General features: G+C 34.7%; 1 protein-coding gene and 1 non-coding gene across 3 annotated transcripts in view; one reads left to right on the top strand and one right to left on the bottom strand.

The window, feature by feature from the left end:
* Positions 1-17108, bottom strand: part of Awh (LIM/homeobox protein arrowhead) — a 148519-nt gene that overhangs the window by 72357 nt on the left and 59054 nt on the right. The gene's annotated exons all lie outside the window — the stretch shown is intronic.
* Positions 4594-4665, top strand: TRNAI-UAU (transfer RNA isoleucine (anticodon UAU)). Its single transcript has one exon. It is a non-coding gene; the product is annotated as a tRNA-Ile (tRNA).

Below are 17108 nucleotides of genomic sequence, written 5' to 3'. Positions count from 1 at the left end.
CAACACGGTACTAGCCAGTTTTCCCTTAAAATATTCTCCACAAATGCATCTCTCGCCTTAGTCAGATAGCTCTTGCGTGATTTGCAATAACCATATAAACCATTAACAGCCATTAGTTTATAATAAATTAAGTACCGCGTAATGTTTGTTTATTGTGTTGTGCATATTCTTAATAACAATTCTTAATAATATTTCCTGAAAAATCCTCGTTTTGGAAGGATTTTTAGTGGCTAGAGAAGGAAAAAAAAAATATTCATCACAGCAGAGAGCCAAAGATTTTAAATTTTAAGGATACTGAAAAAACCTTACCATCAGGTATGCCAATAAAAACTAAACTTCCGATTTTAAATTTGTCATTTCTTTTTTTGGGGGGGGCTAACACAGATTAAACAAGAAAATTAGCATTGTAGAATTTGAATTTAATGCTTAATTTCGTATTATTTAAGACCTTATTTATCGAAATTATTGCTAAAAATTTATAAAAAGAGTAGAGCTTTTCATGGCGTGAATAATTTTATTAAACTTTTACAATGTTTGGCATAATACCGCAGAATTATTCAACACAAGGTGAAAAATCTTTAAACAAGAGATAAATATTTGTTTTTACTGTGTTTTATACATTTTTATTTACTATATTTTATATGTTTTTATTTACTATATTTTTATATTTTTTATTTATTGAAAAACGTGACGAAATATTTCCATTTATAATATTTTTAATGAAATTTTCAGCATACACTAAGGGTGTTGGAAAGAAGAAGGAAAGACAACTCAGAACGCTGCAAAGAAGACTGATTGTATTCATAATTAACTATCTTACCATGCATTGGAAATTCTTTTGATAATAAAAGACTAGCAAAGAATAAAATTTTTGTACTCACTGTGTGAAGATCGGAGAAGGAAAAACAGAATTATGTGAAAAGAAATCAGTTAAAAAATCTCAAGATAATGCCTTTTTATTTCTCCAATTTCAATATTTTCTAACGATTTATTTTAAAAAATCAAAAACTTAACCATTTATGTTCAAATTTTAGTTCATTAAAGTTCTTTAAATTGCTTTATTACAAAATTGTGGCCCATACGCATTTGGGAAAGAGGGCTTAAAAATGCTACCTACATTCACACAGAAATTACATCCTGCTTTTATTTTGTAAGGATTATTTTAATTTTGTGATAAACTAAACTCGGTGGCGCAACAGTCCTAGTAGACCACGACCTGCAGTGCCCTTTTTTACTGCTTTCTTGACCTTTGAGTTAATTTTGTAATAGTTACTTTTCATTTTGAAACCCTTTCCTTTAAATTCTCGTTTCCCATCTACAACTCCCTGCCAGAATGAGTTTTCACTATCGCTTTTTATGTAAATGAGATAGAACCAGTATTTAATGGGAAGTTCAGTCACTTCCGCAGAAGAGCTCAGAAGTTCTTAGTAGAGCATGTTCTACCTTGGATCACGTCGTTTCTTCAAACCTATCTTTCTACATTCGGCGGTAGTCTTACGTGTCTGTTAGCATTCACCGGTGAGGTTTAATTACGCGCTAACTCGGTTGGTTATTTCTGTACAGCTTCGACTAAGTTTTATTTAGTTAGAATTAAGTTCGTTTCTTATTTTCTATTTTAAGATAAAGCCCAAGTAGAGGCTTTCCTGTAAGCCCGAAGAGGGACAATTGTATTACTCGCTGAGTGGAATAAAAGGGTGTTTTAACCCTCCTTTTGACTTTGTTTTTATAGTTGTAAGAAGAACAGCGAATAGTCGGTACACGCTTTTCCAAGGTTCTATTTGCCAAGGACAGGTAATTTAACTAGAACTTTATAATTTGAAAACTTATAAAGTATTTCTCCCGCCTTCTTAGCGTGCCTTCGTGGTGTAGTGATTTTGTACCTTGAGTCGGTATTCCAGAGGTCCGTGGTTGGATTCCCGGCGAACGCGATCGCTCATTTTTCATCTGTCCGGTTTTTACAATTAATTCTAATGTCTCTACAAACTGATTTGAATTTTGATCGTAAAGCAGCGAGTTGTGAATCCGAATTTAAATTAATTCGAAAAAACAGCCATAACTTTTAATTCGTAAAAGGTTATTCGGTATTCCTTCTTATTATCCGAAAAGACTATTCAATTATCCTTGCCATTATTTAAGCTTGAACTTATATTTAGTAACTGAACTTGTTTATCAAGAATAATATTTTTATACATTAATTAAGACGCAAATGTGAAGCATTTGTATAATTTTTCAAACAGTTCCATTGCTAATCTGAAGAACAATATAAGTTTTTGTCTTGACATGATCATATAATGCGGGATGTAACATAATTTCGTCAAAGGAGTAGTTTAGAAGCATGTCATAGAACTCAAAAATTACGCAAACTTTTACATTGCAAATTTAGAATTTCATTGCAATAAAATTAAACTTAGCCCATTTTAGTTTACGTAACTTGTGTTAAGTAGATAAAGTAAAAATTATGTTAATGCTGAAAGAAAGCACGCAGGCTGTATATATTTCGATTGCAAAAAATTACCTTTTACGCTTAAGACTTTTAAATACTCAGTTCATTTTAAACTTACATTTAAACAGTAAGATAAAAAATTTTAACTTACCATGCGTTGATGGAAAGATCCCAGGAATAATCTCTATTCTGACGATGTTCTTCTGAATTTGTGCTCTATTTTTAATTATTTACCTCAAGCGATTTTTAATTTAATTTTTCTTGCTCATTTCTGTTTCAGTTATTTCAAATGAGACATTTTCTGAAGGGAAGACAAGACACGGGTACGCGATGTAAAATTGTTAATTGTGTATTAATAATACGTCACACCGACTTCATATTTCAAAATTACTTTAACTCTGTAGTTCTGTTATACTGAAGGTGTATATCTTAGATTGAAATCCCAAATGTCAATTATTCGGTTGTTTTATCCATCATTAGTCATTTTACGTAAGACAGATCGTGATTGCAATCCTTCCTTATCTCATTCCCCAATTTTTTTTTTTTTTTTTTTTTTTTTTTTAAGTTAGGAACTTAAGATTTTTCAAGTTTTTACTTTCTGTTTTTTCTCCCATTTCTTCTTATTATTAAAATTTTGAATTCGATTTCAACAAAAATTTTCTTTTTTTTTTAATGCACTGTAGTTACTAAGCTCGATAAAAAGAGATATATTCTTGGAAAATAAGAAAGAAATACATTTTGGTTTTATCAATGCATATTGTATTTAAAGTATACTACCATACAATTTTAAAATTATTTATGACGCCTAAAGAAATTGCTAAATTTATTATTATAAATATGAAACAATACTCCTTTATATAACATTAATCCACTACTACGAGTTTAAAGTTAATCTCAGAAAAAATCGAGTCAAGATCCTCCCAGTAGTCACTTAATCACAAAGACGAAAATTATATCAGTATATCTGCATTTTTCTCTTTTGCTGCTATCAGTCTCGGAATCTTATGAAGGTAACAAATGAATTAATTTTAAGCGATTTGAAAAACACAAAATAAATGACGTGCATAAAATATTTTGCATTCCACTTGTCTAATGTTTTCAAAAAAAAAAAAAAAAAAAAAAAAAGAAAGAACTATACTAGGAATTAAAAAAATCTATACATAATGTGTATTTGTTTCATTTCTGAATTCTTAATTAAACAACGTCGATCACATTATCTGATGCTAAAATAAAATTTAATTTATGCATTATGAGAGAGAATAAAAATCATATTAATATACGTACCTGTCAGTATCCCCAGAATGACTGTGACTAAAATAAGTCCAAATGTTTGAAATTTTCAAGAGAGAAGAGAAACACACCACAATAAAACATAAAATTACGCAAAGCAATAACTTGTGTTTGAGGTAAATTTTAATTAAGACTCTATCGATTTCGAAGAAAACAGGTGCAAGTCTCTCTTCATCAGGAGCAAAGAAGGGAAGAGCCAACGACCATATTAATACCAAAAGTAAATTGGTAAATCGAACCACGTTCTCGCGCGCTTTACTTCTTTTGCTTTCGTAATAATATGGGTGTTGGCTTATCCTTCTTTTCTCCTGATGGAGAGAGACCTGTACCTGTTTGTCCTCAAAATTGATAGAGTCTTAATTAAAATCTACGTGAATCGCAAGGTACTGCTTTTCCATATTTTATGTTGGATAATTTATTTATTCTCAAGCTGACAAATAATCAAGCAATAATTAAATAAATAAATTTTAAATAAATGATAAATAATCTTGATAATATCTCAAGTTATAAATAATGTATTTATAACTCATGTCGCCCTATATTATTGTTTACATAGTTGAAAACGACAGCGAGAGCAGCTATTTAGTTCCTTTATCAAAACTAGCTCTCTTCAAGTTCAGTTTTTATTTATATTTCTAAAATAATTTGGGAAATCTTTGCTCGGTAGAAAGCTAACGTTGAATAGTTTTTGCTACTAAAGCCCTGCACAAAGCATCCTATCCCATAGGCTGGTAGCTCTAGTGTTTTTCCCCATAATCAAATAATAAATTTATTACTTGATGCTAATGAACTAACGATATACTGCTATGTCGATTAATCCATCAACAACTTAAAAGGTACTTTCTCCCTCTTTTCTGCATGCCTTCGTGGTGTAACGGTAAGCACACTCGGCGTATATTCGAGAGGTCCAGGTTCGAGTCCCGGCGAGGGCATTGCTCATTTTTATGTACTTCTGCAGGATGGCCCTAACTAAAAAAAAAAAGGAGTGGATGATGATTCTTCACCACCAGGATTTGGCAATGTGGTCCCCTAATCTCAGTCGCCCTTTAAAAGGGGGCATATATAAAGTATTTTCTCCCTCTTTTTTGCATGCCTTTGTGGTGTAACGGGAGCACACTCGGCGCGTATTTGAGAGGTCCAAGTTCGAGTCCCGGCAAGACCATTGCTCATTTTTCATGTTTCTTGCTTCAGAAATCCTAATGAATCTGCAGTGGCGCCCGAACTAAATGGCGATTCATCACCACCATTATTTGGCCATTGGATACCCTAATCCCCAGTCACCTTTTAAAAGGGGAAGTATATAAGTTTCCGCACAGCTCCAGGAGAACCGTGTGCCATTTAGCAGGCAGACACCCTTATTTTCTCCCTCATTTAAGCATGCCTTCGTAGTGTAACGGTTAGCACACTCGGCGCATTTTTGAGAGTCCCAGGTTCGAGTCCTTGTGAAGGCAATGCACATTTTCCATGTCTTCTGCTTCAAAATAACTAATGACTACAGTGACATTCGAACTAAAAGGTGGTGGATGATGATTCTTCACCAGTGCCGGGACAAGGGTGAGGCAAGTGAGACCTGAGGGAAATCACTAGAAGGGGCGCGAAATTAGCTATAGAAATTCGAAATTAGCTATAGGAATTTAATTTTGTTTTTAAATTTGTCAGTTATTATTAGTGGAAATAAACTTCGGCAAACGTAAATTAATAAAACAATAGGAATAACTGCAAGAAAAACCTGGAAATTAATGCAATATGCATTTTGATGTTATTTCTTATTTATCAAAAAGAATATTTTAATATTTTCGTTTGAAAGTTATAAATAATTGGGTATATTATTTTTCTAAATTGATAAGGCTACGATTAAAAAATACTTTGGAAATTATGGTATAATTATGCTATAAGAATTATGATATTTTGAGTTAATACATTTACTTTTGTTAATAGAAATATAGCTATTTTGGTGTATATATATATATAGGGAGCGCATTTACGTTTTTGCCTCAGGTGAAAAAATATCTTGGCACGGCCCTGTTCTTCGCTACTAGGATATGGCGACTGGGTCCCCCAATCCCCAGTCGCCCTTTAAAAGGGTGTACTTTCTACCTCCTTTCTGCATGCCTTCGTGGTATAACGGTAGCACACTCGGCGTGTATTTGAGAGGTCAAGGTTCAAGTCCTGGCGAGTGCCTTGCTCATTTTTCATGTACTCCTGCTTCAAAATAGCCTAATGACTCTACAGTGGCGCCCGAACTAAGAAAACTTAGAAAGTCCTTCGTGGAGGACTTTCTAAGGGAAACTGGCTAGTACACACGTTACACATGGGGAAAGCCACGAAAACGTCCATGCAGCAAGCCCGTTCGCGGGATTTGAACCTGGGACCGAACTACCAGTGTTCAGCGTCTTTACCGCTCGGCCGCCATACTACTTCATGAAACCTTTCTTTATGCAACTTCCCTCAAATGCTTAAATTGTAAATTCAAGGAAAAAAAAAAAAAAAACAGTTTACATCGAGCATAAATTTCCTCATATAGGAATTTATGCTGAAAAGTGTCCAAAATTTTTCTCGTATTACCCGAAGAATTGTAATGCAATTGTATAAGAAACCCTCGCATTGGAATTTATATTAAAACATTTCACGTTTTACTCGTATTAACCGAAATGTTCTTTTTGCTTTTTATTAAACGGGTGAAAAACTTTATGTTAGATAGCGAGCGAAAGTTGGAATAAAAAAATGGTCATGATAACGGTGACCTCGCATTCACTATGCTCCGTATGGAGCGAGTTCAAATATACATAAAAATTAGACTGTTATTCAAAAAGTCAAATATTTTATTGACATTCTTCTTACGATCGAAAATATCAAAATATTGTTAAGAAACATACTAGCTTGCACTATTGTTGAACATCTTTAGTTTGAGAGATTTACAGACAGCACGTGCTTGGCGATGATTTAATGTTTTCCAATGCAATCATTTAAATTTGTCTTTCATCAGCTGTCGAAAAAAATTACTCTGATGACTTTTGAGTTAAATATTCTGTATAGAGAAAGTACATTTATACGAGCTTGCACACAATAAATATTACAGAATAACTTCAGAGAATTGGTTAAGCAAGACATATTGCAGCCTGTGAAGCTGGCGTACACTTAAATTAGCCCTCTTATGTGTCAAAATTGTCCGTCAATGATGTAGTAAAGGAAGTAAGAAAGGTGTATTGGCGTATTTAATTACGGCAAAGCACACTAGGGCTATCTGCCTAAGGGGATGGATGCCTTCGTGGAGGACTTTCTAAGGGGAATTGGCTCGTATACACGTTACACATGGGGAAAACCACGAAAACGCCCATGCAGCCAGCAAGTTCGCGGGATTCGAACCTCTGACCGAACTACCAGTGTTTAGCGACTTTACCGCTCGGCCGCTGGTGGGAGGAAGTGAGAATGAAATGATAATGTAATTAAATTCATGGTCAAGGTAATAAATTTCATTATTATAACTGGGTGTCTTGGATTATATTTTATGTGTAATGAAACTAAGGACTTCCTTATTACCATTTCCGTATTTATTATTTATTTATTTTTCTTACTTTTATTCTTTATTCTTAACGATGATGTAGCTACTCATAACAACAACAATAATAATAATAATAGTAATAATAATAATAATAATAATAATAATAATAATAATAATAATAATAACGCGTATTATAGATGAATTCGAAACGGCAACGGAGAATTTCTATTCTTAGCGTTCACATAAGAATGTAACTTCTAAATCCGGTTTTTCTTTTGCTCTGGTTTAACTCAGCAAATTGTAAGCAAAGGCTGGTGTATAAGGTCTATCTTTGGAATGCTTTTCTGATTTTTTCGAATATTCTGATAGAATACAATACACTGAGAGAGATATACAATAAAACTACACCAACTCAGGTGGGAAATAAAAAGCTGATTGATATAAAAGAATATGCAGGTTATTTCCTGATTAAATATATGCAAATGCTTTCTAAGATCTAAAAATTTACCTTGGAAGCTTTTATAAACATGGTGTCGGTAATGACGATCTTCTCTCAGAGCTGTTTGTATTTCCTATCAATCTCTTACGAGCTTTTATTTATTTCATTTAAAGCAAATTTCAGGAAATAACCTTGCTAACCTTGGCGTTGCACCGTAAGATAAAGCTCACAGCTCTCTTAAAAAGTAATCAATTCTGATTGATGAAAATTTTAAAGAAATTAAAAAACTGAGGTGTCATGAAACTAGAAGCTAGTGTCCTTTGAATTCTGCTAGTTTGCTTCACGAACGTATAAGAGATGCCTATTGATTTGCATAAGTTTGCAAACAAAAAATGTCGAACTTATTTGTGCTTATAAATGCAGCAATGTCCCGTCGTAGAAACCTCAAACAATATCGATTTGCTGGGCTGGTGAGCACAAAGTGCTGACAGTTCGGAAACAGAGAATGCAAGATTGGAGGGGAGTGACAATAGTCAGAAAAACGGATGCTCCCCAGGGTACATCTCTGGGGACGCCACAAACGGGGACTACTTAGCGCCTAATTACACCAATCAAGAGCGATTACCCTCACCCTGCACACGTGCCAGTCCTGTCGGAAGTACATCCGTTACGCTGGGGAAAAGACGTAAATTGTAACACTGGGAAACAGCAGGATAGTTTTTATTTTACGGTTTGGATAGACTGTCGTCAAAATGCAACACTACGCCGATGCATTTTGACATTAAGAAACTTAAGCCGCTGCTTAATACTAATGTAAAAAATCAATTAAGAACTTTAAAAAGCTCTGACGAGCTTTGATTTCGTTAATTACTGTTGGAGGTATGAATTATGACATTTTAATTGCTTCACAGTACGTTCATCTTCTAATATAGCGTTTAATCTAATATAGTAACAATTTAACACTCCGATACCTGCTTTTCATTCAACTGAGATAAAAGCAGGAAACGTGTGATGGACGGGATGTGATTTAGAAATATGAAATGAAGATAAGGAATAGTATTTCTTCCGTTTAAAACTTATTATAATATTTCTATTTAAGAAATACTTTGATTCTCTTTCAGGGAATCGAAACAGAAACCTAGCTCTGAAACGGACCAGAAACTAATTGTTATAGAAAGCTTAGATTTCATCTAGGATTTGAACCCGAAACCTAATCTTTGCCCACATATGGGACTCTACCACTGAAACACTAAATTCAAAATTAAATTTGAAATAGTTTCTACCTTATGTTATAAGGCATTTCTTCCGCCTTCCTAGCTTACCTTCGTGGTGTAGTCGTTCTGCACGCTGAGCCGGTATCCAGAGGTCCGTTGTTCGGCTTTAGCTCATTTTTCGTCATGCCTGCTTCCAAAAAATACTTAATGTCTCCCCAATGTTACGTACCGATGGCCCACAAGCGGTGAGCTATAAAGTCACTAAACATTGGCAGTTCGGCCCGGGGTTCTAATCCAGGAGAACGGGCTGGCTGCATGTGCGTTTTCGTGTTTTTCCGTATCTGTAACGTATATACTATAGCCAGTTTCTCTTCAAAATTCGCTTGTCTTAGGCAGATAGCCCTTGAGTGTTTTGTCATAACAAAATAAATCAAACTAAACCGTTACCGATGATTTTTTCATTGATCTTAGATTAATTAACCGTGATGTGACCGGATGAGTTTTACGCAGCTGTGTTCAAAAAAATTTCTCGAAAACTGAGGAGATACGTCATCTAGAGTTCCCGGAGAATCGATTTAAAAGGCGATATAGCACTAAACTACATTTAAAAAAGGAAATATAAAGGGAAAAGAGACATACGCCGAAGTAAAACATCCAACTATGAAAAGCAACAACGTCGTGTTTGGCAATAGATTTTAACCAAGACTCTATTGATTTCTTGGGCGAACAGGTGCAAGTCTCCCTTCATCAGGATCAAATAAATTCTGCACCAGAATTCCTGTGCTCCTGATGAAGAGAGATTTGTACCTGTTCGCCCTCGATAGAGTCTTGGTTAAAATCTTCACCAAACACGAGGTTGCTGCATTAAGGAAAATAACTTTGGAAGTATGCTCAACACATCTTTTCCCATCTATATTACCTCACCGAATGATTAAATACCACCGAATGGTAGAGCTTTTTCCTCGGTTTGGCTTTCTCATAGCATAAAAAGGATACTTTCATATGTAAATCCGAGGTTTTGGGGCCCACCAGCGGCCGAGCGGTAAAGTCGCTGAACACTGGTAGTTCGGTCCGAGGTTCGAATCCCGCGAACGGGCTGGCTGCATGGGTGTTTTCGTAGTTTTCCCCATGTGTAATGTGTATACGAGCCAGTTTCCCTTAGAAAGTCCTCCACGAAGGCATCCCTCCCCTTAGGCAGATAGCCCTCGTGTGCTTTGCCATAATTAAATACACCACACCACCGAGGTTTTGGCTACGTATAATTGCTACAGAGTTGCCATAAAAGATATTCTCAAAAATATCCCTTAAGTGCTTGATCTCAGTCGATTAACCAGCCAAGCAAGACTTTGACAAGCAAGACATGATCCGTGGTAAAACTTATTATCTCTTATAAACTTTTAAGAAGCATAGAATTGTTTTAAAAAATGTTTTAAGCAAAACACGAAAGAACTCAGAAGTTAGCGTATTTTCTAATGATGAAGACAAGTCATGCAACCTTCTTAAAACTTGTTCAACTATATCTTCGTTAAAAATTGCTCTAAGTTTGAAGCTGAAGTATTTCACTAAAAATTCTGGGTACTATTCCGTTTTAAGCAGCCCACCAGCGGCCGAGCGGTAAAGTCGCTGAACACTGGTAGTTCGGTCCGAGGTTCGAATCCCGCGAACGGGCTGGCTGCATGGGCGTTTTCGTGTTTTTCCCCATGTGTAACGTGTATACGAGCCAGTTTCCCTTAGAAAGTCCTCCACGAAGGCATCCCTCCCCTTAGGCAGATAGCCCTCGTGTGCTTTGCCATAATTAAATACACCATACACCACCGTTTTAAGGAGCGTAAAAAATCGCCAAAGTATTGTTGATGCCAGTGCTGCCAAAAATAATTGCGGCAACCCTAACGAAGAAAGGAGGTATAATAGTAAATAACTATTTAATGATTATTGCTTTAATTTATATGAAAGGTTAATTTCATATAATACTTTTTTATTTTTATAATTTATAAAAAAAAAAAAGGCTAAACGTAACTGAATGGAAGCATAGAGTAAATAACTATTTCAGATGATTATTATAATTTATATAAAGAAAGGCTTCCTGCATCACTATTTCACTACCGAGTTATCGCTAAAGCATAATTTCATCTCGTTGGTTCTTCAAACATAATTTTCTATACTGAATGATGCTTTTGCTTTCAAAAAATTCTGTTGCAGACTTTTCGTCATGGGCAATTCCCAAATTGCTAAATCCATAGGATATCAAAAAAGGATTTAAAATCAAAAAAGGATTTAAAAATTAAACTATTATTTTAATGGCGTTTTAAGAAATACAGAACTAACTAAAATTACTCAATCTGAAATCAGCGCGTACGCTAGATTTGGCGCGCTGCTAAATGGGCGCGTTTGCTAGATTTGGCGCTTTTGCGCATACATTTTTGCTGCAATTTTTTACGGTTCTCAAAACGGAATGGTACCAAATTCTGTAATCTTAAGACTAGTAGTAACCAAAGTTACTTGCATCGTTTAATGCATTTAATGTATCGTTTTTCGATATATTCTATTTTTCTAAAACCTCGTTAAGAAGCCTAACGCAACCAGTACAGTATACAGCGAAGCTAAAACAAAGGGAAGAAGAGGGAAAGAACTGTTAGGCTTATCCGAACCGCGTTTGATTGTTTCGGTATGATTAACAGATTGTAAAATGTCATGAACTTTTTTTTTTTTTTTTTTTTTTTTTTTTTTTTTGACTTTTGACATCCCTCAAACTAATATCGACTCCACAGAGCCTTGCTTAGTAGATCAAATTGTGCCTATGGCCAATAACGGTTGTGATAAAGAAATGATACCCCTTGGTATCAACACCCTCAGGCGGTTTACGTTTGTATGGGAGGGCTTGCATGGAGGTTGGAAAACAGAGAGTACTGTGGGAAGGGTGGTCAACAGCTGCTTCCGGTTCCGGCTATCTCTGGAATCAAATCGCTAAGGCTCTTTTTGGAATAAGGCTATTTTGGCCCATTATTAGGATTCACAAGTGTAGGTAAATATAACTCCCAACATTTAATCTTTCAGGTTGAAATTTTGTTTTAAATACATTTTGCTTCTTGCGCGCATACGTTATGGCTTTCATTCTTATTAAAAACGTAAACGTTATGAATTTTCGGAATTCTTTTTTGAAAATTATGGATCGCAGTCATTTCGATATGAAAAAATAATGCTAATTTTTACTTACAAATTTTACATGTAAGTAATTAAAAACACAATGTTTTTTCGTAAAGCATTAGGAACTATTACTGTTACTTAGTTTAATGTTACATGATTTTTTAGTAACTTGATTGCCCTTCATTCTGTCGTACGAAATTAACAGTAGTATAAAGAGGTATTGAATGTTCTATATAACATTACTAATGAACGAAGCTCTGAAAATAGTTTGAAATTGTAATAAAACTCAATGAAAGAAACAAAATTAACGTTATATACTTAACAGGACAAGCATAATGCATTCGTTTCATGTTACTCTAAGTTATAAAATAAGAGTCATAAAACGCAGTGTAACAAACGAGAGAAATACGCATTCCCAAACTAACATCATAATAAAAGGAACGTAATTTCGAAACGTAAAAAATGTGCAATCTTCATCTAATTTAATAATGGATAAATTTAGTAATGCGAGCTGAAATGTGTCAGATTTTTTTCATTTTTAATAAAGAATGAAAAAGAAAAGAGAGAGAAAGAACAACAAGTGAGTGGATAAAGCTTCAAAGTTTTGCTCGGAGACCCCATTTCTGCAAGACAATCTGAGATTGCTACTTTTAGTTACTCTCCTTATGTGTAACATTAAAATTAACGAGTTTTATCTCAGAAAGTCTTCCGTAAAAATAACCCACACGGCTGTCATGAGTACTTTACGTAATCCGTTACTTAATTAAACTAATAATTCGTGTATCAATTGAATATAAACAGCCAATATCAGTGTGATAGTATCATTAATAAATGTATATGTTAGTATCAGTGTATCAGGAACATTTGTTACATATATGCATACGTAAAAAAAGGAAAAAGAGAAAGAAATATGTATCTATGAGTCATAATTATTTTCAATAAACTTTCAATTTTGCAAATATATTTACTTGCTTGCAAAGAGCCTTCAAACTGATCTCAGTATCATCTATATGAGGAGGGTAAATATTTTGCAGTTTACATTATGATTTTTCCTATTGAAATTCGTTGTCAACAAGCTACACTGAGCTGATTGCTAGCCATTGTCTCGAAGTTCCTCAGCGAAATGAAATGCAGGAATCCCTTCTCTGAAATCATACTGTTTTAATGATGTCTGTTAAATCTTTATACCTACTGGATTTCATATTTCGGAAATTAATACAGATGGGCTAAATAGCTTCAAATTTTAATATATCAATCTCAAAATCAAATATTAAAATATTATGAATCATTTGCGGTTTATTAAAATGCAAAGGGCCGTTGGAAAAAAAAAAGTTGGTAAAAATAATTCTATTAAAACTTTTAGAGTATTTTAGTCAAGCTGCAGTTTACGGATATTTGTTAATCTGCTTTAATATATGTTTCCTGGTTATAAATTTTAACATCCTTAACTATCAAGAACTGTGATCAAATTTTAGATAGAGGGCAGCGAACTATCACTAAAGTAACAACTGGAACTAGGGAAGTGTGTAAAAGCTGAAAAGGCTATTTAAGACTAAATAAGACGAACAGAGGCACTTCTGATGCTTACATCTCCGCCAGCATTTATGGCGAGAAATTTAAAAGCAGTAGGTCAAATTTAAAATTTAAATTTAAATAAACTAACAGCCAAAGGTATACACAGAGCACCTTAAAAAGAAGTTCACTGAGAAATTCACCGGTGTGGAATTCAGCTATCGGCGGTTATAATGCAAGGCAGAAGACAAGAACGTTTATTTACAATTGCAACCTAGCAACGCAGCCACTAAATGCAGAACATGTTCTGATTTAACAATCTCAAAAACTCACTTTAAATTCCCGCGAACTAAATTTGCATTCTGGTGGGAAAACGGAAATGGAGTAGTGATAGTACAGATCGAAAATATAAAATAATTGGTTTATCAAATTAAAAGAACCTCACATGGTTAATAAATTATTAATATTAATAAATTACGTTTGAATACAAAAATGCGTTTAATAAAACAAGGCTACTTTCAAGAAATAAGGTAGGGCCCGAGAACACCATGTCTAGGAATAAAAAGTGCGATCTAGAATGCCTCGTAAATAGAGACAGTTTTAGTCAAAACTGTAGGGTCGCGGAACTAAATCTCCTTTTCTGGTAATATTCCTCTACCTTTTTCTTTATTTGACTCTGGTTTTAATGCCTCATTCATGGATTGCCAAGTACACGTATTCTCTGAATACGAGTTGCTGCATTTTCAGTTGGATGTTCGGATATGAAACAAGCTGTTGTTATGTGATAGTCAGTGATTTTTATCGAATATCCTCATGGTTATTGAGCGTGGCAATGTAAACACTAACCGAGTTTCCTCAGAGATTTCCCCATAAAAGCCCTTTCCAGGAAGAATATTTCTCTCTCTTTTATTTTATTTATTTATTTTGCCATTATATAAATTTCCTATCTATCAATTCTATCTTTGATTACATATTTACTAAAGCGACATACTAAAAATTAGAAATGTACTTTGCCATGAGAAGTTTACAAAACAGCATGAGTCTTTTCATTCGCACCTATGTCATTATTATGGCAAATTTTAGACCCAAAACTTGCAGTGTTTAAATTCGATATTTGTAGTTTCTTATCGTGGCTTATTTATATTTTATAAGTAAAATAACTAACAATCACTGGAAAATATGATATCTTCGAAGCAGTGGCTGAACGTCGTCAGGCTTTCATTTATTGAAACCCTAAACCATTAAGTAACTTAATAAGGTATTTCTCTCCCCTTCTTAGCATGCTTTCGTAGTATAGTGGTCAGCACGCTCGACGCGTATTCGAGAGGCGTCCCGGCGAGTGCATTGCTCATTTTTTCAAGTTTCCTGATTTAAAAAAATATACATAATGGCTCTACATTGGCGCCGGAACAAAAAGGGTGATGGATGATGATTCTCCATCACCAGGATTTGGCGATTGGGTTCCCTAATCCCCAGCCCCCCCTTTAAAAGGGAGAATACATAAGGTATTTCTCCCGCCTTCTTAGCATGCCATCGTAGTGTAGTGGTCAGTATGCTCGACGCGTATTCGAGAGGTCCGTGGTTCGAGTCCCGGCAAGGGCAGTACCCATTTTTCACCTTTTATGTTTCGAAATAACCTAATGTCTCTACAATGTTTCTCAAAATGGAATTAGATGATCACATGATTCAAAACAACAATAATTATTCTAAGGAGAAATCAATGCAAAAATTATCGTTACAATTAAGCGAATACGTAGTGGGAGAAAGTTGCTTGACTGGGCCATTGCTTAGGTTGGATCGTATTACAGTTTGACCTGTATAAAGCATTTGAGCCAAAATATATGCTGTTTAGACTGTTTGAAGGTAAAACTGTTCTGATGTAATTATTCTTATCAGAGAGCACCACGTAGCTGTCATTAGAGAAGAGGTATTATCTTTTAGAAATCATGACTAAATATTTTAACAAAAGAAGCCTCTGAACTATTTTAAAATAAGCAATAAAATATGTTATTATATCTGCAGAAAGTTAATTAGTCTGACAATAATTTGCAGTGGAAATTTTACTAAGTTCAAATATAAAATTAAATTAAATACTTTTAAATATCTGTAAAAGTTGCTGAGGTTGATCACAAGCAGTCACCTGGAAATCTCCTGAGTCAAACCGATTAAATTCAGGTGACTCTCTAATTTCCATATAATACTTCGAATAAAACTTTTCAGGATTGATAGGTTTCTGAGAACCCTGGTGAAACTGCAAGAAGTACTTACTATAAATAGGCTTAAGCCTACAATAGCTGAGCTAAATGACAGTAAAAGCAATAATAGTGATTCTGCTGTTGATTATGTTCCTCAAGAAAAAGAAGTTTAAAATTTAAGGACAGTCTTCATGACATATCACTTCCACAAACAAGAAATGCCCAGCGAGGTCTATCGTCTTCTCAAACTGGAGGAACAGCACAGAAAGCAGTTGTAATAAAAAATGGGTGTCATAAACTGGAATTAGAATAAGAAGAAGAAGGAGGGAAAAGCAATAAAGTAAGATCACGGACTAAAAAGACAAAGAATAAAAACTAAGATTAGATGGTTTTGCATTATAAGTGAGGAACCAAAGGACGAAAAGTTGATGCAGGACGTAAAAATGTGACACTTCGGTCCATACATAGTGTGCTTGAGTGAGTACTTTCATTCTTATTTAAGAAGATTGGTGGTCTATCGTGGGAAACTAGTCGTTTATCCTGAAAAAACAGTTTCTTTCACTGGACAGATAACACAACAGCTGATTTTTTAACTGTTCTAAATTAAATTATTCTAAAAGTAAACTGCATTATATTCAGGATACAGCCGCTCAGACGGTATACTGATTAGAGGAGCCTACTGCCGTACGAAAGGGCCCGGTTTCGAATCCCGGAGAAGGCATGGATGTTTGTAAATGTATCGTATCTGCGCGGCATGGGGGCACTCTAAATACACGGCGAGTCGAAAGTCCTCTCGAGAGGTTAGTGGTAGGGATAGAAGGGTGGGATACCCTCGGACACGTACCCCCCCCCCGGTAGTGCTCTCCATCAAAACTGGGCGCGGAACTGAGCGAAGTCGTACTGTCACCTGTGTGCTCAAAGTTCTTGCCAACGTCAAGCGCAAACTCTTGATCTCTTTGCCATGATGAATTTCGTGAGCTTGTTCTGATGTTACTGTCAGACGAGTGATGTAAGTCACAATACAACAACAACATACTGAAGATACACTTTTGCGTTACTTTCTGTTTATTCAAAATACTTCTATATCCGTATATATATTTTTATATATATAAAATAGGCGAAGACATTAATAGAATAACAAGAATAATACTGCATGGAAGCCTGCAGGAATACAGAGAAAATAATGATATTAAAATAATAATAAGAAGAAAAGAAGTAAATATGCTTCCAGAAAAGAACGCCCGTAGAAAATACATGCAGTAGCCGAGTTACAAATGGGACGTATTCCTTAGATAAGTTAGATAAGTCTTGGTCAGATTTGTATATAAACTGGATACCTGATGAACAGTATTTATATGGTAGTAATAAA

The sequence above is a fragment of the Stegodyphus dumicola genome, chromosome X1 (assembly GCF_044657685.1).
Source record: "Stegodyphus dumicola isolate Sdum_Otavi_A_Nest chromosome X1, ASM4465768v1".
NCBI lineage: Eukaryota > Metazoa > Arthropoda > Arachnida > Araneae > Eresidae > Stegodyphus > Stegodyphus dumicola.
Note: the sequence above shows the minus strand (reverse complement) of the source record. Positions and strands in the feature narration are given on the sequence as shown.